Source organism: Stegodyphus dumicola, chromosome 3 (assembly GCF_044657685.1).
Source record: "Stegodyphus dumicola isolate Sdum_Otavi_A_Nest chromosome 3, ASM4465768v1".
In the NCBI taxonomy this organism is placed as follows: domain Eukaryota; kingdom Metazoa; phylum Arthropoda; class Arachnida; order Araneae; family Eresidae; genus Stegodyphus; species Stegodyphus dumicola.
The window spans coordinates 64,526,607-64,547,644 of record NC_140770.1 but is presented as its reverse complement, the minus strand read 5'-3'; positions in this window follow the sequence as shown (position 1 = coordinate 64,547,644).

The following is a 21,038-nucleotide window of genomic DNA, read 5'->3' as shown; positions in this document are numbered from 1 at the left end:
TCAAATAAGAAATTACTTGAGTTTAAAACTAACAATAAATACAATTTAAACGTTCCGTACATGAGCTTCCTCAATATACGAAAAATACTACAGAGGGTATTTACGCAATTTTAGAAAAAATTAGGTAAATAATTTAAAAAGAAAAAGAAAGAAAATGTTTTGGAAAAAAAAAATTGGCTGTAGCTTATTATTTGAAATTGGAAATTGGCTCAGTGCAAAACAATTTATAGAACCCTGTGTGAAATCTATTTCGCATGAGGTGAATGGAAATACAATATGATCTTTGATGAAACAAGGATTTACTTAAATAATACATAAAAGGTATATTTTTAATCGAAATGAAGAGAAAAAATTACGAACCTGGCTCCGTCAATGCAAAGAAAACGTAAGGGATGTATAGTAGTCACAGCACTTAATAGTGGGAATAAGAAAAGTGGGAAAAAAGTATTAAAATCAACTCTATGTTCTATCAAGAGAAGGTTTTAAGTCCGATATTTACAGAAGAAATGTCATTTTTTTTATCCCAACGAATTTCAAAGAGTGGAACTTCATCAAGAAAAGCAACAAATCATACTTCGAAAAGTACCACTGCATTTCTTGGTAAAACTCGCCAGCTGGATGGCTTGTTCAAAATGCTTTTCATATCATGTTGAGTACATTTTTGGTTTTTCGCATAAAATTCACATTTTTATTATTCACATTTTATATTATTTCGCATTTTATGAGAATTTTATGCAGCGTATTGTGCTTATTTACTACTTACCGCATGCCACTGAGCACTCCAAAGACAGGTAAAAGCTCTAAGTAGCTGTACTAAGAAACCACCACGGATTTACGATTCAAGATCCTTGAAAAAAGGTAGATTGATACAGGTATTGCATATATACTCTATTTATATACCTTTTCAGCGCATTCCTGCAAAGTCCCCCTAACGTTTCAGTGTACACTTGAAAAGAGTGCCTTTGGTCTCTTGAAAAGATACCTTTCTAAGCGCAAACTCACCACGATTGATGGACTCTGGAATATAGTGGAAGAAGAATGGAAATCAGTACCCCTAAAAATTTTATTAAAAGCCATCCTATAACGAAAATCGACTATAAGTTCTTGATGAAAATCAAGGACTTTCAGTCCAGAAGAACGGCTATTTGATCGAACATTTAAGACAATACTCTACATTTTAAACATTAATTAAACGGCCTTGATATCGTTCTAAATATGTGTAAAGAGCCATTGTATTTTCTATTATAAAATAAACTCAGAAACGAATTGCATTAATAAACCTCATTAAAAATATATTACATTCCAATATGCGAATTATTTTGATCAATGCATAAATTAGTAAGAAAATGATTCAGTATCATTTATTTACGTAATAATAACAGAATAATCAGTTTTTTACTTACACTTTGTCGCAAGGTAACATGCGCAAAAGAATAATGAAGAAAACTTTAACGTGTAAATATTTTGGGAAAAAATATAACATGTTAATAATGTTCTTGCTCTCTTTGAAAAAAAAAAAAAAAAAAAAAAAGCAAACACATGTTAACAATGTTCCTGCATTTCAACTTTCAGTTTTACATATACCTTTTATGTATCAGCTAGCTGACTCAAATCTTACGAGCATTAAAATGTTAGTCTGAAGAAACGGGCTTGCAGATAAATGCGTGATCATCTTTAAGGTAATCTGCTCCAAACGCAAGGAGAAAAATGCATGAGAGATTTTTTCCCCTCAGAATTGGCGATTCATCCCATTTGATGCGCACATAACCCTTTTTGCTTTTTAAAATCGTCTCATCAGTTCATCGTAAGGCTTCTCCAACACGCTCAAATGACGTCAGCGATAAGAAGCTGTCCTTGTCGCGATCCTTCTTCCAGCACAGCTATTCTAAGATGGACGTGCCTCCAGAAAGGTGTCGAGGTGGTGCTGAAGCGTCACATTGAGAAGATAATAAAGTGATAACACACACATATTCTTCTCACATATTTTTTTCCACTGATTTTTCTTGGTAGCGGTATCGAAAGACGTAGTTTATGGTGAGATACGAAAGAGAATGACCCGCCGGCAGAAGGTGTCAGCATCTTCTCGTAAGTGAACAAACTTCAGAAAATCAGAAGTCACAGATAGGTTTTAGAGATTTGATTCTGCTTGGAGTAATTTTTCAAAGACTGTTTTCTCTCGACAAACTGATTGCAAGTTTGAAGGACTTTAAAAGCCATAACTGGAATTGTGAAAAGGGAATTATTATGGGTTATTATTATGGGTTAAATATCAAAAGAAGCTTTAAGATAAAAATCTATTAGTATTACTTCAAATCATTCAAATATACCAAATATAGTTTTGATTGATTTTTTATATTGCTACTACGATCGATTAAAGCACTAAGAGCTACGAAGAAATTCTTTGTTCGTAAAAAAACATTCTGAGATATAATCATCGCAATATTTTTCCATATTTCAATTCTACGACTAAAATTACGCCAAACTACCAAGTTTTGTAAAAATCGCACGAGTAGTTTTTAAAAAATTAGCTTTCAAAATTTTAGCTCCTCAATGTTAATTGAGTTTGGTATATATTTATTAATCTCTCTTTTTTTTATTAAACTTACTTGATTCTTCCTTTCGCATTTCGAAATTCAGGTTCATTCCAAATAAAATTCAACCATTTTTTATGATTTATTTTCAAAATTTGTATTTTTAAATAATTTTGATAAATTTTTAAAAAAATTTTTGAATTATAAACTATAACATTTTTACCATAATCTTAAAGTAGACGTATTTCTAAGCTTACCTTCAAAAATTACAGTTTTTACTTCCTTGTACAAAGTAAAAAGGAAGTATTGTAATCGCGAAAAGTTTCAGGCAGCATATTTCACCGAAAATATCCATTTTGACCGCTATCGAATGCAATTTAACGATGTTTTTGCGTGATATCTGTACGTAAGGACAGAATAAAATACTCTTTTCCTTCAAAAAAATTATAAAGCTGCTTTAAAATTAATTCTGAAGAGAATTTTTCGTGGCGTCTGTACGAACGTATGTACGTACGTGCGTACGTGCCTACGTACGTATCTCACATAACACAAAAACGAGTAGCCTCAGAACGTTGAAATTTTGTATATACATTTTAGGACTGCTATAACATGTAGATGTGCACCTCGTATTTTGGTTGCAATCGGCCTCACCAAACGTATATAAATATATTTATATATATATCCACTCTGTTACCTGGCTCAGTGATCTATGTTTCTTTACTCTTATATGTTTGTAAATTGTACATTTTTTGCTTTAAAAATGATTGAATTATGTTGTTTTTATCTTCCGGTTAAGGTTTTTATGTTTTTAGTAAATCTGTGTGCAATATTTTTAGAATTATCAACAATTTTAAAGTTGTTTAATTGCCGCTAAGCCTTTTTTAATGGCGGCCATTGATGTTTACATTTGAAACAGGAGACTAGTGGATTTGTTGCCAATCTAGAGAAACTTAGTTTCGCAACAACAAAGATAACGCATTCATTTATTATTGCCAATTAAATCATGCTTAATTCTTTCTGAAATTTTTTCGAGGAAATAAGTGTTTGAGATTTACTTCGTAATTTTTAATATAGATATTTTGAGTTTTGATGTATTTTTGCCTTCTCGCGAAGTGAGAACTGAATTAATTAAATGAGAAATAATCAATCGTCTGTGAAAAATTGTTGTTTTTTTGTTTTGTTTGCTTAATTTCTTTTATACATCGTTCTAGCTTTATTATAGTATTTGAATAGAACATGTGGCAACGATTAGATAATTCTATTCTTTAAATGATATAAATTTTGTGCATTATGAGTTATAATATGAACGAAATATATAAGTTAACTCTTATATAATTATTGGATTATATAACAATTAACTTAGTTTGCGTTATATAATTATTATATAAGTTAACTGTTATATAATTATTAATACTGTTATGGTAAACAAATACTAGAGAGAACTTTAAAGAATGCATTTATTCTATTGTGGTTTATGCGCTGTCGGCGAAGTAGATTTAATTCAATCCAATAAGTTTAAATTAAATGCAAGAAAAAATGCGTATAATTTAATATTCCAATTTAATTTTCCAATGCAAGGAAGCCATGTAGTGTACACATCAGATTTTTTTATTCAAAATTTACGAGATATACGTGAATTTATATATTGGTGCGTCTTGAAATTTGGCATATTTGTTGAAAGCGATAAAACATCAAATGTGGTTTAGACACATTGCTAAAATTATTTGAAAGTAGAAATGAAGTGACCTTTTTTCCGATCCCGCACAGTGTAAAAAGATAGGAACGAGGTGCCTTTTACTCCACTCCGGCATAATGGAAAGGAAAGGAAAATTGGTTGCCATGTATTAAGAAGTTCGCTGAGGCGCAAATTGAAAAAATTACGCCAAGATAAATTTTTGAATTTCTCCGTAAATTTCTCACCAAATTTTACAAAATTTAGTATCTAAGCATAATTTGAGTCGTAGAATCGAAATATGGAAAAAAAGTTTTGAAGTCGCGCTTTCGAGACATGAAAAACGCAATTTGAATTTTGTCAACCGGCCCAGTAGAACGGGAGATATAGAACAATTTTGGACTCCGCTAAAACTTTTCTTTTTATGCATTGATCTAAACTTTCTGATAGAAAACAACCCCATATACCGTATATGCCATATATATCTTTATATATACCATATATAAAGCTATATAAGGCGCTTGTAACTAACATCCAAACTCAAATTTTGAAAAACGTTTATCAAAGAATAGTGTGGAAAACCTGTATCAAGAAAGATGATGATCAGTCAGAAATAGGATATCTAGTTCAATAACATTTATTTCACAATTTATTTTAACAACTATTGCAGCTGTCCATATTCTTTTTATCATGTTTATTAAAAATGTACTGATTATTAAATTAGTCAGAAATAGGATATCTAGTTTCATTTTAAACCAGATATTCAGCTATTTGTTATAATTAAATTTAAATTAGAACTTATTTAGTTTTAAGTTGGATATCTGGCTATCCGTCTGTACATAATTTTTAACTGTATATAACTAATTATTGTGCATCACTTGCTATAAGAAACCTCATTAATTTTAATAATCTTTCCATATAAAAGATATGGAATGAGTGGACTTGATTGGAAATTTAAAAAAATTTACAAATACAGTAACTGAATTGCCTAGGATCTACTATTGCCTTTTATTTAAAATGTTTATATTATAATAGTGTAAAGTGACAAATTTATGAGAATACTCTTTCAACATACTCAGTAAGAATTCACTAAACATTTATAAACAGCAGTGCAATAAAACCATCGGAAAAGCTGAGGTGGTTCCAGAGAATATATTATTCAATTTTATAATTTTTAATTTTGTTATTTTTACCTGTTAACAATAAATAAAATAATTTAAAAAATGTTCAACCTCGAGAAATATTAAAAAATATACATAACTGAGAGTGTATTATTATCGAGGTATCATTCCTAAACAGTAGTTTGAAAGAGAATTGCATCCGATTGTATTGTTCTAAGATTTTAAAAAAGTGTAGTCCAGTTATGAATTTTTAGATTAATTTGTATAAATTTCATAATTACTGTTTAAGTTTGGATATGAGATGATTTTAATTATTTCTGAAAAATATGTATTGCAAGTAAATTTGCAACATAAGAAATTTATCAACAACAATGTCATTCCTTTTAGGGTATACTAGCGAGGATTGCTGGCTTGTTGGTTGTACAAGCCACTTTGTGTTTAAACATTATTTCGCTGATCAGGGAATTTTTTTTTTTCAAATCCACCGGTTGTGAAAATGTACATATCGGGCACAGATATTCTTGCTTCTTCTCAAAATGTTTTGTTTTTTGAAAAATGCTTCTTTTTATTATCATCTCTGACCAGAACAATATACATGTGTCGTAAAGATAATGAAAGGTTTTAACCAATTCATAAATTTGCTAACGAGTCGACAACATTTTGTGAGGGCGTGATAATCATACCGTTATTTATTAATATGAAAGTTCTGAAGATTTTTCTAAGGAAATAAGCTTTAAAATAAATAATTTCAGAAATCAATCCAGTTGTAGAACATCAGATCGATACTTATAATCAAAGCGTTGTGAATTATTTAGTGTTGAATTTGAGGAACACTTTTCTGTCAGCAACTGTTTGGATCCAATATTTCTTTTTTTTCCCTTGATAAGTATACAGATTACGATGAAACGGCTAAGATATTTTAATCTCGTTAAAAAAAAAAGTAGAAATTGCTGCTCAAAATTGTCACAAAAATGCATTATCTTCGTAAACAATGGTAAAATCCCAAAATTATGAAAATAAAATTATAACCATGTTTATATTATTCATAAATATTTTTGTTACTATGATGAAAAGTAAACCACAGAGATGGAAAAAAAACCTCTCCTTTAAGGGATCAGATCGGAACCGTTCGCTCAATTATGTGAATCAGTTCTTTTTAAGGATTCACCGCTCATTAACAATGACCTTGATGAATGCGTTCGGAACAGACATGAATCAAGAGTAGTGTGCAAAGATGGAGGAAAAGCAGAAAAAATTGAAGAAGGAGTGGGATCGTTGGAATCAACTCAACCAAACCGTGCGCTTCCTGTACTGATTTCTTTTAATTGTCCTTTTAAGATTCCCTAAAAAATAAACCTGTCTACATAAAACAATAAAATTCTGGAATTTAAAAAAATGCTAAAAGTTAAAAAATAATGAAAACTAAACTCACTTTTGTTAACGATTACATTATTTTATTACTATAATTGATATTTTGTTGCTACTACAAAGAACAATGTAAAAATAAAATTTTTAGATTGGAGGCGAATTCCAAAGGACAGGAAATTCTCTACTGACAATACCGGAATTTTTTTTTTTTTTTTTATTTAATTTGACAAAAAGATACCAAATATCGCACAAAGTTCTTCTATTCAGCAGAGTCCACATTTTGTTCTGCAAACTTGAAAAAATATAACAGATAAAAAAAAAATTGCGTTTATAAATAAATACTAATTGTAAAGATTAAAGAGAAATTCGCAGCACTTGATTGCAATACTTTAGTAAATAAGTAAATAAATGCAATATCGTATAAAAAAGATAATACCTAATACACATAATACCTAATACACTATAAGACAGTATTCAAAGAATGGAAATGAAACTCAAAGAAACAGCTCCGAGGAAGCGAAAAGAGGAATAATCAAAACTCCGCAGGAGCCAGATTCGAAAGAACGAATAATGAAGACTCCGTCGGAATTAGATCCAATCACAACTCCAAAGGACCCAGATCTCCGACAAATATCGAAGCGCTAACAGCTGGGCATTCGAAGAACTAGCTCTTATAATCTATATATTTTAAACGGATCCTCGCATTGCCAGATGGAAAATAAAGAATACCATCCCTTTGCAAACAGGGGTGATCAGTTTCGCTGAGATGCATTGATTTAGTTAATGTTTTATTTTTAAATACTAGATGGAACACAAGCAAGACAAAAATACACATATATACATACATAACAAACATAAAAAAATAGCACAGACATATGTATCTGGTAAATAATAAAGGAAAGACTGCTAACATTAAGAGGAATTAAATTTTTGGTAGGCAGGCGTCCCACCAGCTGCCGGTGAACTGTTAAAGAACTGCCGTTCCGTTTTCGCCAGAGCGCTGATCATTCGTTCAGTCTAGTGAATCGGTAATTTGAATCGGTTCAGAAGCGGATCGTCCATCTCTAGTAAATCGTACTATTTCAAATGCATGTTGATGGGCAAACAGATGACAAATTAATTTTTATAAGACATAAATAAATTCTTTTCTTTGCCAGTTTCAGAGGGTAGATATCACCTTTCAATAGGAGGAAAATGCATGTAATTGATTACTGTAATATATCTAAAATGATTGAAAGATATTTTTTTAAATTAGTAGCGCACAGATTGTTTTCAGAAGCAGACATACATTATGAAAAGAAGCGCAATTAAATTGGGCTAAAAATTATGGTGGAATTATTCTTTTTACAGCATAGTTTACTATTTCTAAAAAAAACAAAATAAATAAGTAAATAAATCTTCTTGGAGCTTTACTTAGAGCTTGAGTAAAAAAAAAAAAAAAAAAAAACTTTTCCTTCTATTTTTTTCACTCTAAATAATCATGAATATAAGTATGAGTTCAATATAAGTAAATAATGGTTGTGTTTAATAATGGAGTTGCCGTGTATTAATGTAATTAACAGTTTATAAAAATAAACAATATTCGCAATTACAAAAACTAATGCAAAAATACTTTAATTAGTTATTTTTCGTATTCTGCAAACTAGTTCAGCCATTTCAATTACGATTTGAATTAAAATAATTCATTTAAATAAAAATGTATTTGAACAAAAAAATAATATGCTTGCATTCATTGTTATAGATTAAGTACTTTTAAGCAATTCTGACCTTTTAACAGATTTTGACATGAAAACAATATTACGTAAATATAATTAAATAAAGTTGCAAAATAATTATCCGCTAATTTCTTAAAAATGCTCTAGATTGTTAAATGTTAGAAAATGCAGTGTATTTAAATCATTAATGAAATAATACTTGACTTATTGGCTTGACTAAACGCGCTAATTGGCTGACTAAATAGCTTGACTTATTGGCAATACTAAACGCGGGTCGCCCAACGGGGATAGTGTTTAGTGACTCAAATGCCGGATAGGGCATCAATGTTTGTAAATTTATAGAGTCTGTAGGCATGGGGGCACTCAAAATATGCGGAGAGCCAAAAGTCCTCCCGGTTGGTTGTAGGTGAACAGGGGAGGGAGACCCTCTGACCTATCCCCCGGGGTACTCTCCTTCAAAATTGGAGGGGGGAACTGAGCAAATTCGTACTATTACTGTTATGTTGCCCAAGGACTTTGCCAACGAGAGGCGCAATCTTCTCCCCTCGTCACGATGAATTTCGTGCGCTTCGTCTGATATTAAATAAGCAAGATTAGTCAGCCGCTAAACGCAGACATACCGAAAACGTTATATATAACTTTTCTATTCCGCTTAGAATAATTATATTTTTCTATATCTAAATGCATGTGCAATTATAATAGAAAATTTTGAAAAGTATCAAAATATTAATTGTAACTGTATTGGTGCATAAAAAGTTAAGCATACGACCGTTTGAAGCATCATCTCATCAAGAATTCACAAAACAAAGTTGCAAACTCGTTTTATGTTCTTTGTACAGTGGCTAAACGAAATAAACAAGTACCGAATAAAACTAAGAAGAGAAGCGGAAAGCAACATTAACTGTTGCTTGAGATTCTGAACCCTTTAATATTTCGCCTTATATTGAGGTTTAAGATTTTGGATGTACTAATTCGGCAAGTTTCTTTGGCGTTTATAATCGATCGTGCGTTCGATTTTTCGCTTAATAAACTAATTATTCGAAGGTAAAATATCTGCATTCGAAGATTATTTTATAAGCTTCACCACAACTTCAAGAATGATTGATGAGAGTTTAACAAAAGCAGGCTAGAAGACTTTAGTCGAATTTAAGCCTAAATACTTATCCGCAATAGCTAAATAATTATGGCTGAGAAACGTAAATATTAATTTGCAAGACCATACTTAGCTTCTACTTTGCCTTTTTAAACTACTTGCGAAGCTACATCTAGTACTCATCCATTATAAAACATTTTTAGGAACAATTAATCGTGTACATAAAGGATTTTCATCCAAGATGGGAAATTATGTGCAAATATTTGAAGTCATTAAGGTAATTGAGAATATTCAATAAAGGAAAACTCTTTTGCAAAATTTCTCAAGAATTGGTAAACTTACATTCTAATAACGCGATCTTTATGAAAGCAAAGAAAAGTGTTTAATAAGTTTTACTCAAAATTTGTTATTCATGCTCAGTCTAATTTTCCGTCGTAAAATGTTTAGCCTCGTAAATAAAGAATGAATCACGTCAGAATCGCAATTATTTAATGTAAATTAGTAATTAAGTAATTAATTTGTACTACTTTCCTTTCAATCTCTTATAATTAAGACTACTAAACAGAAGAATTTATTGGAAAACTTTAAAAAAAATGCCATGAAGTGCCTGTTGTTGCTGCTATTAATCTTATTTATATAAATCAGAACACGTGCATGAATAATTATCGTCGCAAGGAGTACTAATTATATCGTGGAAATTGCGTCTGTCATTGGCTAGAAACCGTGAGCACCATGCAGGTGACAGAGGGACTTTATTCACTTCTGCCCCAATTTCGAAGGACAGCATCTAGAGGAACAGGTCTGAGAGTCTCCATCCCTCTTCCTCTACCACTAACTTCTCGAGAGGACTTCCGGCTCGCCGCATATTTTGAGTGCCCCTATCTCCCACAAACACTATACATTTTCAAACATCCATGTCTTCTCTGGGATTCGAACCCAGACCCTTCGGTACGGCAGTCAGAGTTGCTAACCACTTTTCTGTCTGGGAGGCTGAAGTGTTTGTAAACGGAGTAAGTTTTAATATAAATTCGGATTAAAGGCTTTGACCAAGAATACATTTCAAACGTATTTTCTTTTGAAATGTTAGAATTCTTTTTTCTAACACGGTACTATATCTTCCCATACACAAGATGGGTAAACGACGGAAGTGTTAATTTCTGTTTAGAGGCATTAAAGGCAAATTAAAATTAGTGATTCAAAATATATTTTACCAGCCGCTTTTTACCTTTTCTTGAACTGCTTTGAAATAGCTCTCATCGCATCGTGGAAAATTTTCGGCTTGCTTTTGTCTTGAAGGAAGCGCAGGACATTTTAATATTTCCACGATCCATTACTATGGGTTATTTAGGCGAGGCAGCGTTTAGGAAAAACATCAGACAACGCAGTTCGCTGCAAAATAATAAAGAACTCCTCCGTCTCGGCAACGAACACCATTTAATAAAAAGTCCCGAGGGAAGAGAAGATGCCAGTTAAAATATGCAAGAGAAAACCAATAATCTTTTGCAAATTATGCGGTATGGACTTTGATTGACCGTTTTCCCAAATTTCATTGTTAATCCCTTCTTGAGTAAGTAAACAAAATTTTTGTAAAATTTTAAAGTGTATTAGACTATTGTCTTATTAAAATGACAGCCTGTAACTTGATAAAATGAAAACAATGTCTAAAAACTTCTGTTCTACATGTGTTACTGTCTCATATTATTGATGTCTGTAAAGTGTTATATTTTTCCGGCGGAAATTTTTTAGAGTGGTCCAGTATGGGGTTAACTAAATGCAGTTATTCCGAAAGCCATCTTCCAATAATGAAATTTTCAAAAATTGGACAAACCAAAAGTAAAAATAAGCATAAAAACAATGCGTAAAATGTTAATACATTTAAAAACTATTTTAGAGGGCAGAAGTGTCTCAATATTAATAAAAATGGAAGATAATCGAACGGAAATAAAAATACATGCATAAAGAGATTTCTCGTGTTTGACTCTGTATAAATAAATTAAGCATAATTTTTTCAGACATTTTGAAAACACTAATCAGAATTCACATATTCTTGAATAAGATTTCAGTTCTTTAGTACTTTACTAGTATATCTTATTTGTAGGTTGTACCTAGAGAACTCATCATTTCATATGAAGTTTTAATATTCATATTTTTTCAGTCTATATATTTCGTCCTATTGCTCTTTCTGTTATTACAATTATTTTTTATTTATCAAAATCTACCTATTAAACTTTTAGAATTACCATTTTTAATGAATTAAATATAGTGAAATTTTATTTATCGATCACCTATTCTATGCTTGCCAAAATGTTTACTATGAAAGTGTCGGAAGAGTCATCAGAGCACATGACTGCAACAGGCGATCAGCAAAAAAGAAATTCTTTGTCAACAAGAAAACATTTTGAGTATGAAAATCAAAATGAAGAATAGCCTAAAAACATAAAACGTAATAACATAAACAAATAAAGAAGATGCAATCAATGCAAAAATGAAAGAGTCCTGTAAAATTGTAGCTCATCATAACGAAGACCACAATTTCCTCTGATAACCGTTTTTCTAAATTTACTTTTGCAAGACTTTTAAAAGCTTGAATAATATTTTAGAACAATTTTTAGGCCAATAATAAAAATAATATCTAAAATCCATTCCAGAAACAATATCTGCCTGAAGTAGCCAGAACTAGCAAGTAACGATAAAATGAAAATCTGCTATACAAATAATATATAATATATTGTAATAACTATAATTTTATCTAAAAAATTATCTGTACCAAAAAGCATACGTTGTTAAAGAACTTTAACTGAAATCGGTCCACAAAATTATTAAAGACAGTAAATAATTTAAAACTAGCATAAAAAAGTTAAAATTATTATTAAAAATTAAAAAAACGTGATATAAAATGCCAAAAACAAAGGAATATCATCATGAACATTATAGGAAAATAAAAATAAAACTACAGAAAGAACGTTATTGAAATTATAGAAAAACATGCACGTTGTAGATATAATAAACTTTATAAATCTTTCGTAGTCAATCTTGCAAACAAAAATCGTATATATATATATATAAAGTAAGAAATTTAGAACTAATGTTTCACAAAGAGCAGAAATTGAAATTCATAATTAATAAATTTAAAATCATCATAGAAGTGCAACAATTATGTCCATTTTCACCGACACATATTATTATTATATGTTTATTTGATATACAATAAAGAAGAATCCGTGACTCGTAATATTAGTGAATGAACTAGGCTGAAAAGGAAAAGTATTTTGACAACCTTTCATTTATTTTTTGGACATTAATCGAATTTTTTGGAAAACATCAGCTGAATTCTCCTGATTTACTGTACTTTTGCCATGCATTTTTCTCTTCCATTTTTGCTTATCTTATGCACTGATAACACTTAAAAGAGTTTAATATAGTACTTAAGAAGCGTATTTCCGCGCTATAACCTTAATTCATAATTTAATACGTAGTACTTTTCTGTTCGCCCTTCTAAATTTCTGGGAATAATCTGAATACTAATAAATTTTCCCTTTCCTTCCAAGATTCTGGTGGGAGGAAAGTAAAAGAAGTAAAAGTTGACATTACTCTTTTGTTCTAATGAAGTGGAAGATTGGAAGACCTCCAAATCAGACAACTTTTCCTCATTCCAAAACAACGATTCTTGGGGAACGACACATAAGTGACTTCATATCCTTCAAACCCACGTTTCGAGAACCAAAGTAAACACAGGAAAGGGTGTATTGACTTCTGTTTTTCCGCGGAAGCCCCATCGAAAGACCCCGGGGCGGCCGCAACCGCACATAAACACGGAAGGAAGTCGGAAAGTCGGGGGTCCTCCCCCCTTTCAAGTCTTTCCTCCTCTTCCTCTCTTCTCCAGAACCCTGCTTTTTCTGAAAGTCTTTCTTTTCTCCGTTTCGTGGTTAGAAAGATTTCCTGCAAACAGGATTTTCTACCAGCTGTGGGGGGTCATTATTTCCCCACTTTCTTCTATCTTTATAAGAGAGGGAGCGTTCTTGGATGCAGGGGGTATCGCGAAGGGTGGTGAGTAAATCCCTAGATGATCGAATCTGTCTAGCAAAGGTTTCTCTGAGCGAAGATCGGGTTCGTGGAAGAATCTGTATAAGTCTCAGCATCAGAGATAATAAAGGCTGAAAATCATCACGCAAATTAGGATTTGACAGATGAGATAATGCATTTCCTCAGCCTGATATGCTGTTAAATTCTTATTTTGTAATGTTATTGTATGAAGGATATTTAACAGTGTTGCATTTTAAGGTTTATTTGAATTTTTTACTAATCCATTGCTTTTAATCTGGTAGATTCTGTCCATTCTAACATTCTAACCCATTTCATTCCTTTCAGAAAGTGTGCAGATTCGTTTGGAATGAACAAAGAAGTAGAATTGTTAAAATTGCCTCTGTATGGATAATAGTATAAATCAGTGCTCATTAATTCCAGCACATGATAGATTCAATTGAAACGAGTTTAGCACTGTGGTCAGCTAGGACACAATATGTTTTGACGTTAATTGGGCTATAAGGTATTTCTCCCCCTTTCCTAGCGTGGCTTCGTGGTATAGTGGTTCTGCACGCTGGGCCGCTATTCCAGAGGTCCGTGGTTCGATTCCCGGCGAAAGTGGTTGCTAATTTTTCATCTCGCTTGCTTCTAAAAAATCCTAATATCTCTACAGTGGCGCCCGACTAAAAGGGTGTTGGATGAGGTTTCTCCACACCCAGGATTTGGCGATTGGGTCCCCTAAAAACCCCAGTCGCCCTTTAAAAAGAAGAATATATAAGGTATTTCTCCCACTTTCCCGGCGTGCCTTTGCGGTGTAGTAGTTCTGCACACTGGGTCGGTATTCCAGAAGTCCGTGGTTCGATTCCCGGCGAAGGCGGTTGCTAATTTTTCATCTTGCTTGCTTCTAAAAATTCCTAATATCTCTACAAGGCAATAATTGTACAGTTTAACTGCCAGCTTGTCAAAGAACGAACGAGTGCTGGCTAAATTCTGCACATACAAGGGAAGGTTTAGTCGTATATTGGTACCACAGGTAGCCAAATATGTTTTCTTAGCCAAAATGTCGATTTGTTTAATGTGTCTATTTCAGGAGAACGTATTTGTATTTATTCCAAATCACCTTTGCGAGCACTTTGCTAGCAAAACAGTACTGAAAAAGTACGTTAGGTTACATGCATAAGAATTTCAAAGCTCAATTTTGAATACATTTTTCTATAAAATTTTTATGTCCGTAAACTGCAATATTTAATGTGTAATACAAATTAATCAGAGCTCTGCAGATGTTCATAAAGACAAAGAAGGTTTACCGGAATAATTTTTCAGTGACTGGTTATAGTTTTTAAGTTCAAAAGGCGTTCTTAGGAAGTTAAAAATATGAAAAAATATTTTGTGTTTTTATACTTTTATTTTATGACTTATCTTAGGACTTTTATCTTTCCATACTTTTAAGTACCTTACATTTATATTTTATCTTATTCTTTAAAGGTAAAATATTATAACTTATTATTAAGTATGAAGATAATTAATAACAATAGCAACAAAATAATTAAAACAACTTGATCTTCGAACTCAGCTACGATTTAACTGGATTGCGGTAAGGATGCTAAACTCTGGTACTTCGGTCTGGGCGAACGGGGATAGCTGCATGGGCGTTTTCGTGGTTTTTCCCATGCGTAACGCGTATACTTTTCCCTTAGAATGCCCTCCAAGAAAGTATCCTTTCTCTTAGGCAGAGAACTCTCGATTGCTTTGCCGTAATTGAATAAACCAACAAACTAGTACCGTACATTTCCGAGTATAAGCCCATCCGTGTGAAAGTTGAGAACTAAGATTTTGTTACAAACTAAAAGTTGAAATTTTGCAGCAACATGCCCTAAAAATTCAACAAAATACTCTTTAAATCCAGCTATATATACCTGGATTTATAGACTATTAATAGTATAGATTGTGAATAATTGATCACCTGATTTATTTATGTTTATCAGACGATGCTCAAACCCCATAGGAAATTCTCCATGATGGCACACCTCCACTTAGATAAATAACCTTGAAAATAAACTCCTCCGTTGAAGTCCTATTTGATCAGCTTTCAGCTTCCATTCGAAAAATAAAGAGAGTGAAAGAGCAAGAAAGTGTACTTTTGGTGCCAAAAACATGTCTCAGTTTCCTCAACACGACGTATTTACAAGAGAGAGACAAATGCCAATTTGGAACTTAGTTGCGGTGTTAAACAATCACAGGATTCTCTACCCCATTCTTAACCTCGCTGTCGATTTTATGAGTATACTGTGATTCTCATCTCTGTTATATATTGATCTGGATATAAAATAACTATGAATTCCGTTAATTTTAAACTAAAGATATTACTTTGTTGAGCTATGCTATGGACAACACTAACGATGATATTACTACGAAGCGAGTTACAAGAAGGCGAACGGTGACATAAAGGCTGAGAATGTTCAAACAATAGTTTTAAGCAATGGCTCCGAAGAATTCCTTGAATATTACGAGTCGGATACTATTATTAAAAAATTTAACTAATGTATATATTGGGACTAAATTTTTTTTTCAATTATTCGTAAAGCATGTTATGGTTATTAAGCAGTTATTATGATTCGATCTTTACTATAACTTTATAAAGTATTTCTCCCGCCTTCTTAGCATGCCTTCGTAGTGTAGTGGTCTGCACGCTCGACGGGTATTCCAAAGGTCTGTGGTTCGATTCCCGGCGAAGGCGTTGTTCATTTTTCACTTCTCCAGCTTCCAAAAAATACGTAATGTCTTTGCAACTTCTCCTTTACGTATTTTTCACCATAATGCAAATAAGCTTTGAATATATTTTTAACACAGACAGCTATCACAATCGCGTTTACTATTAATATATTTTCGCCTTCTCCATTTAAAAGTAATATTCCGGCTTTGACATTATCGCTTGCTGATAAAGTACTTTCAGCCAGCCCTTTTCTTATTCTATCTTATTTGTGGTCTTAAACTACGCCATCAGCATTTGAATTTAATTACCTGTTATTGCTTAATTTAAATAGCTATAAGTTGGGGTTTTGTCTACAGCGCAAGTTGTGCCTTTTATGTTCAGATTATATTAAAATAAAAGAATTATTTCAAACATTCTTCAGTACTTTGTGACTACTTAAAGAAGTACAGATAATTCGCTGCCTTGGCTAATGGAGTCTTGGCTGCCTTGGCTAATGGAGTATAATTTTCCTGCTTTTGTCTGACCATGAAAAAGTGAGAAGCATGAAGTTTAAACGATTTGTCCCTTTTGTATTTTAGCGACTGAAAATAAAAGCAGACAATAATTACAAATTAATTGCAAAATCAAATTTATTAAATGATTCATGTGTTTCTGCTCACGCTGTAAAAGTTAATAACTAAAGACAAATGTTTCTTGAAGTCATAAACCAACTCCGAAAAGGAAAAGAAAGAAAAGCTACATTATAACCGCAGAATGGGGTCCATTACATCTCCGTGACGTGCAATTAAATAATAGTTAGGCCTAACAATCTTTCATCTACATTATTTAAATATGTTCTTAGTGGGTTTTTTTTTCGTAGCTAATAAATATTCTCATCGCCATGGGGGCAGTTAACCTGTTTGACATGCATATATTAAATTGGAAATTGAATTTCTTTTTAATAGCAAAGTTATAGGTATATTAATCAATGGATTTCGTATAGGCATATTAAATTCTATCTCATAAAAAGCAACGACTTTCATATAAAATAAAAACATTCGCAGCTTTATTGACGATTAGCATATGAAAATATTAAACAAAAATTTTAATGTTTATCAAAATGTAAACTAGCCATGACCCTTTTTAGTATAAAAGAAAAGGAAAAAAAAATGTTTTTATATTTATGATAACAAATACGAAGAGGGTACATTTTCGGTTTTGTGTACTTTTGTGCCAAAAATGATTAAAAAAGAAAGACAAAATTTCTCGATGATTAAAATGATAAATTCGCTTTAAATTCTACTATAATAGTTCTAAGTTTCTTCTTTCATTTAATATATTATAACATTTAAGGTTTTGGTTTGATATGATATTACTACAAATTATCAAAAATAAGCAGAAAACATTGTAGAGCTTAGTGTGATAGCGTTACACCACGAAGGCATGCAGAAAGGAGGGTGAAAATACTCGTACCTTATATGCTCCCCCCTTTTAAAGAGCGACTGGGAATTAGGGGACGCAGTCGCCAAATCATGCCGGTGAAGAATCATCATCCACCACCTTATAGTCCGGGCTCCACTGTACAGCCTATTAGGTTATTTTGAAGCAGGAGAAATGAAAAATGAGCAATGCCTCGTCGGGACTCGAACCTAGACTTCTCGTAAACGCGCCGAGTGTGCTATCGTTACGCGACAAAGGCATACAGAAAGGAGGGGGAAACACATTATAATATGAAACATCGAAATTTTGGGCGTTCTTAAAAATAATGTAATACTAAAATAGAGATAAATGCTCACATTAAAAATATAATGATTCTTTAATTCGATTGAAATCCTTTAAAAAGTTAAATCTCTCCGTTTTCATAACAAAATAGCAACAGTTTAAGAAATACGTAACAACCAGTTTAGCATCAAAAATACAGTAAAAAATGATTTTAAAAACAGTAATTTCGTTCGATATGCAATTTAATACAACCAACTTAGTCCGTAAACTATTGAAAGTAAAATTTTTTATTTCCTTATAATCTTAAATAATGCATTAACATTTGCTTCGTTGAGCTTTAATTGGATCCTGGATCTATGTCAAACTAATTTTAACACTCGTATGTTCAAATTCAAGTGATTGATCAGCTTATATTAATTATGAATTGTTTACTTTTAAAGTGAATAATTTATAAGAATTTAATATACGAAACGGAGCTTGTTAATAATTCGCAGCTATGAATAGTAAATTTAATAATTTTCAAAGCATTCAATTTGAGACTTGCGATTGCGCATGCGCATTACAGTATATACAATAGCCATTAGCGTGTGCAATAATGTAAATTATTCTAGATGTCCTAAAGTGTGCTAATTTGATGTTGCGTTCATATATTAATTGCTAGTATGCGCATAATTCTTTGCATATTTTCATTAATAATCTTACCCATAAGGATAAGTGCTATTTAGAAATAATAAAGACACGATTTAATGAAATCGAAAACAGGAAAAAAAAAAGTTCAGAGTTACTTACAACAGAAGACTTTCATTCGTTTTTGGATAAAGTAAAAAAGAATCAAAAGACGATTTCCAGTAGTTCAACGAAGAATACCAATGACATTCAAAATGCGAATATTGTAACAACTGTCATCGAAACCAGCTTTCATCATCATTATTATTATTATTGAAGACTGCATATCACTCTTTCATGCAGCACAATTTTCAATTAATTTTTTAGATCAATATTACAGTTGGACATAGAAGATGAAACAGGAAAGAGTTAAGATAAAATATCAAAATATTACAGCAGAAAATTGTTATGATGTATTCAAATCGCTGCGAACATTTTTAAAAGAAATAAATCGTTTCTCCAAAAAAGGAAATGTCTCATTGTTTAACAGTTAAAAACAGTCAATTCAATTCGGAATCTCAGATCAGAAATTAGACATTGCATTAACTTGTAATTTCAAGTGGACAGAGATTATTAATTTCTTAAGGTTTTATTAAGATCTTCTAATGTAATTTGTTCAATTAAGAGCTTTAAAGGAAAATTGAACCAATGAAATTGCTTTCATCTATTAGACGAGTTCATAACGTTTGGAGTAATATAAGTAAAGAATGTTTTTTATAAATAACATTAATAATCATTTTGAAATATATTTTTATTAAACTCATGAGCGTTATCTCTTTCTCGTGGAGCAAACATATGGGGATCTCCAATTATAGGTTAATTAGACCTCTTCGAAAAAACTTAATCTTAGTTATCTTAACTTAAAACTTAATAAAATTTAATCTGTTTGCTGGGCAGCTAGCTAGTCTCATTTCCCGTGGTTAAATTCAATACCCTCAGTAAATGAAGAGAAGCTTAAGAATTATGAAGATGGCTTCATTTTGAGTTCGACTAAGATTTCAGGATTTCAGTGCCATTCAAACAGAACTGGATATTTTTACCATGCCTTTCAACGTGTGAAGCAGTGAGGTGAGCTTTTCAGCTTGAATTAATTGAGTTGCAATCTAACAGTCATCTCAATAAGCAGTTGTTTCTAAATATGCCAAAGTTAGAGTTTTACAAATCATTAGCAAAAATAAGTTTCACAATTTTAATATCTCACGCTCAGAAAATCAGTGCTATGTTTGTTTCATCCTATATATGTGAACAAGTATTTTCATAAATCTTAAAAAGAATTATTTCAGGAGTAAACTGATAGATGAGCATTTAGCCTCAATATCAGGAACTTTTAAAAATGAAATCGCAATTTCATTCATCTCATTAACATATTTAAATTGTAATACTTGTGTATTGTTTTTTAAATTTTACCTTGGCACGCCATTTTTTTTTTTTTTTCGATTTTTGGCCCGCGATCAAAAAGTTTGCCCATCCCTGTCCTAGAGTGAGTATAAATTTACACATTCAAGAGCGGATACGTGAAGCAGTCCCATCATGAAAACAGTAGTACCATAATTAAAATACAAGTATCAAACCTCTTAGAATATATAGTGTTACGGATTTAGTATTTAAATAGCTTATGTTAGTTGAATTGTAAATTAAATGGTTTTATTTCCCGCGCAGTGCAGCGCGTGACGAATATTAAAAGAAAGCTAAGACGGAAAATTGAAAATACAAAAGCGCGTGCACGTAACATTTAATAAGTATCTCTTTTTTGATTTGGAGAAAGTACTAGAAAATTCTCGCACGCGATTTTAAAATATTATAAAAGGAGGAAAAACCTCTCAGTTTGTGGTAGTTACTTAGTTTGTTGTTGTTTATAAAACTGCTCTTGTTGACTGTAGCGAATTCGCGGATTAGCTTTCTTTAGCTGTTTCGAATTAAGTTCTCTTGAACGTTTGAGTAGTTAGAAGATAACTACTGTAATATACCGTATTTATGCGAATCTAATGCGCCATCGAATCTAATGCGCATCCCCATTTTAAAACTTTAAATAATAAAAAAATTGTTTGTCGGCGAATGTAATGCGCATCAATGATATGAGGAATTTATTGAATCTTATTTTATACAACAATCTATTTGTATATAAACTGTCAATTAATGGTATGATAATTTTATTTAAATTTAGATACCATATTTTATACAACAATGGATTTATACATAAAGTAGCAGAACATAGAATTAACCTATTAGTGGGCTATTGTCATGTGAAACAATCATTGTTAATTAGCACTACCGTATATACGGTACCTATCGTAAAATATGAACATGAAATAAATCGTAACATTTCTATCTAGCTAACAGTTTCTACAATCAGTGATTAATAGTAAACGTCTTTATTCACTAATGTTTTCATCACTGGAATCCTCGCAGCTCTCTTCGTCAGAAGCAGATTCATT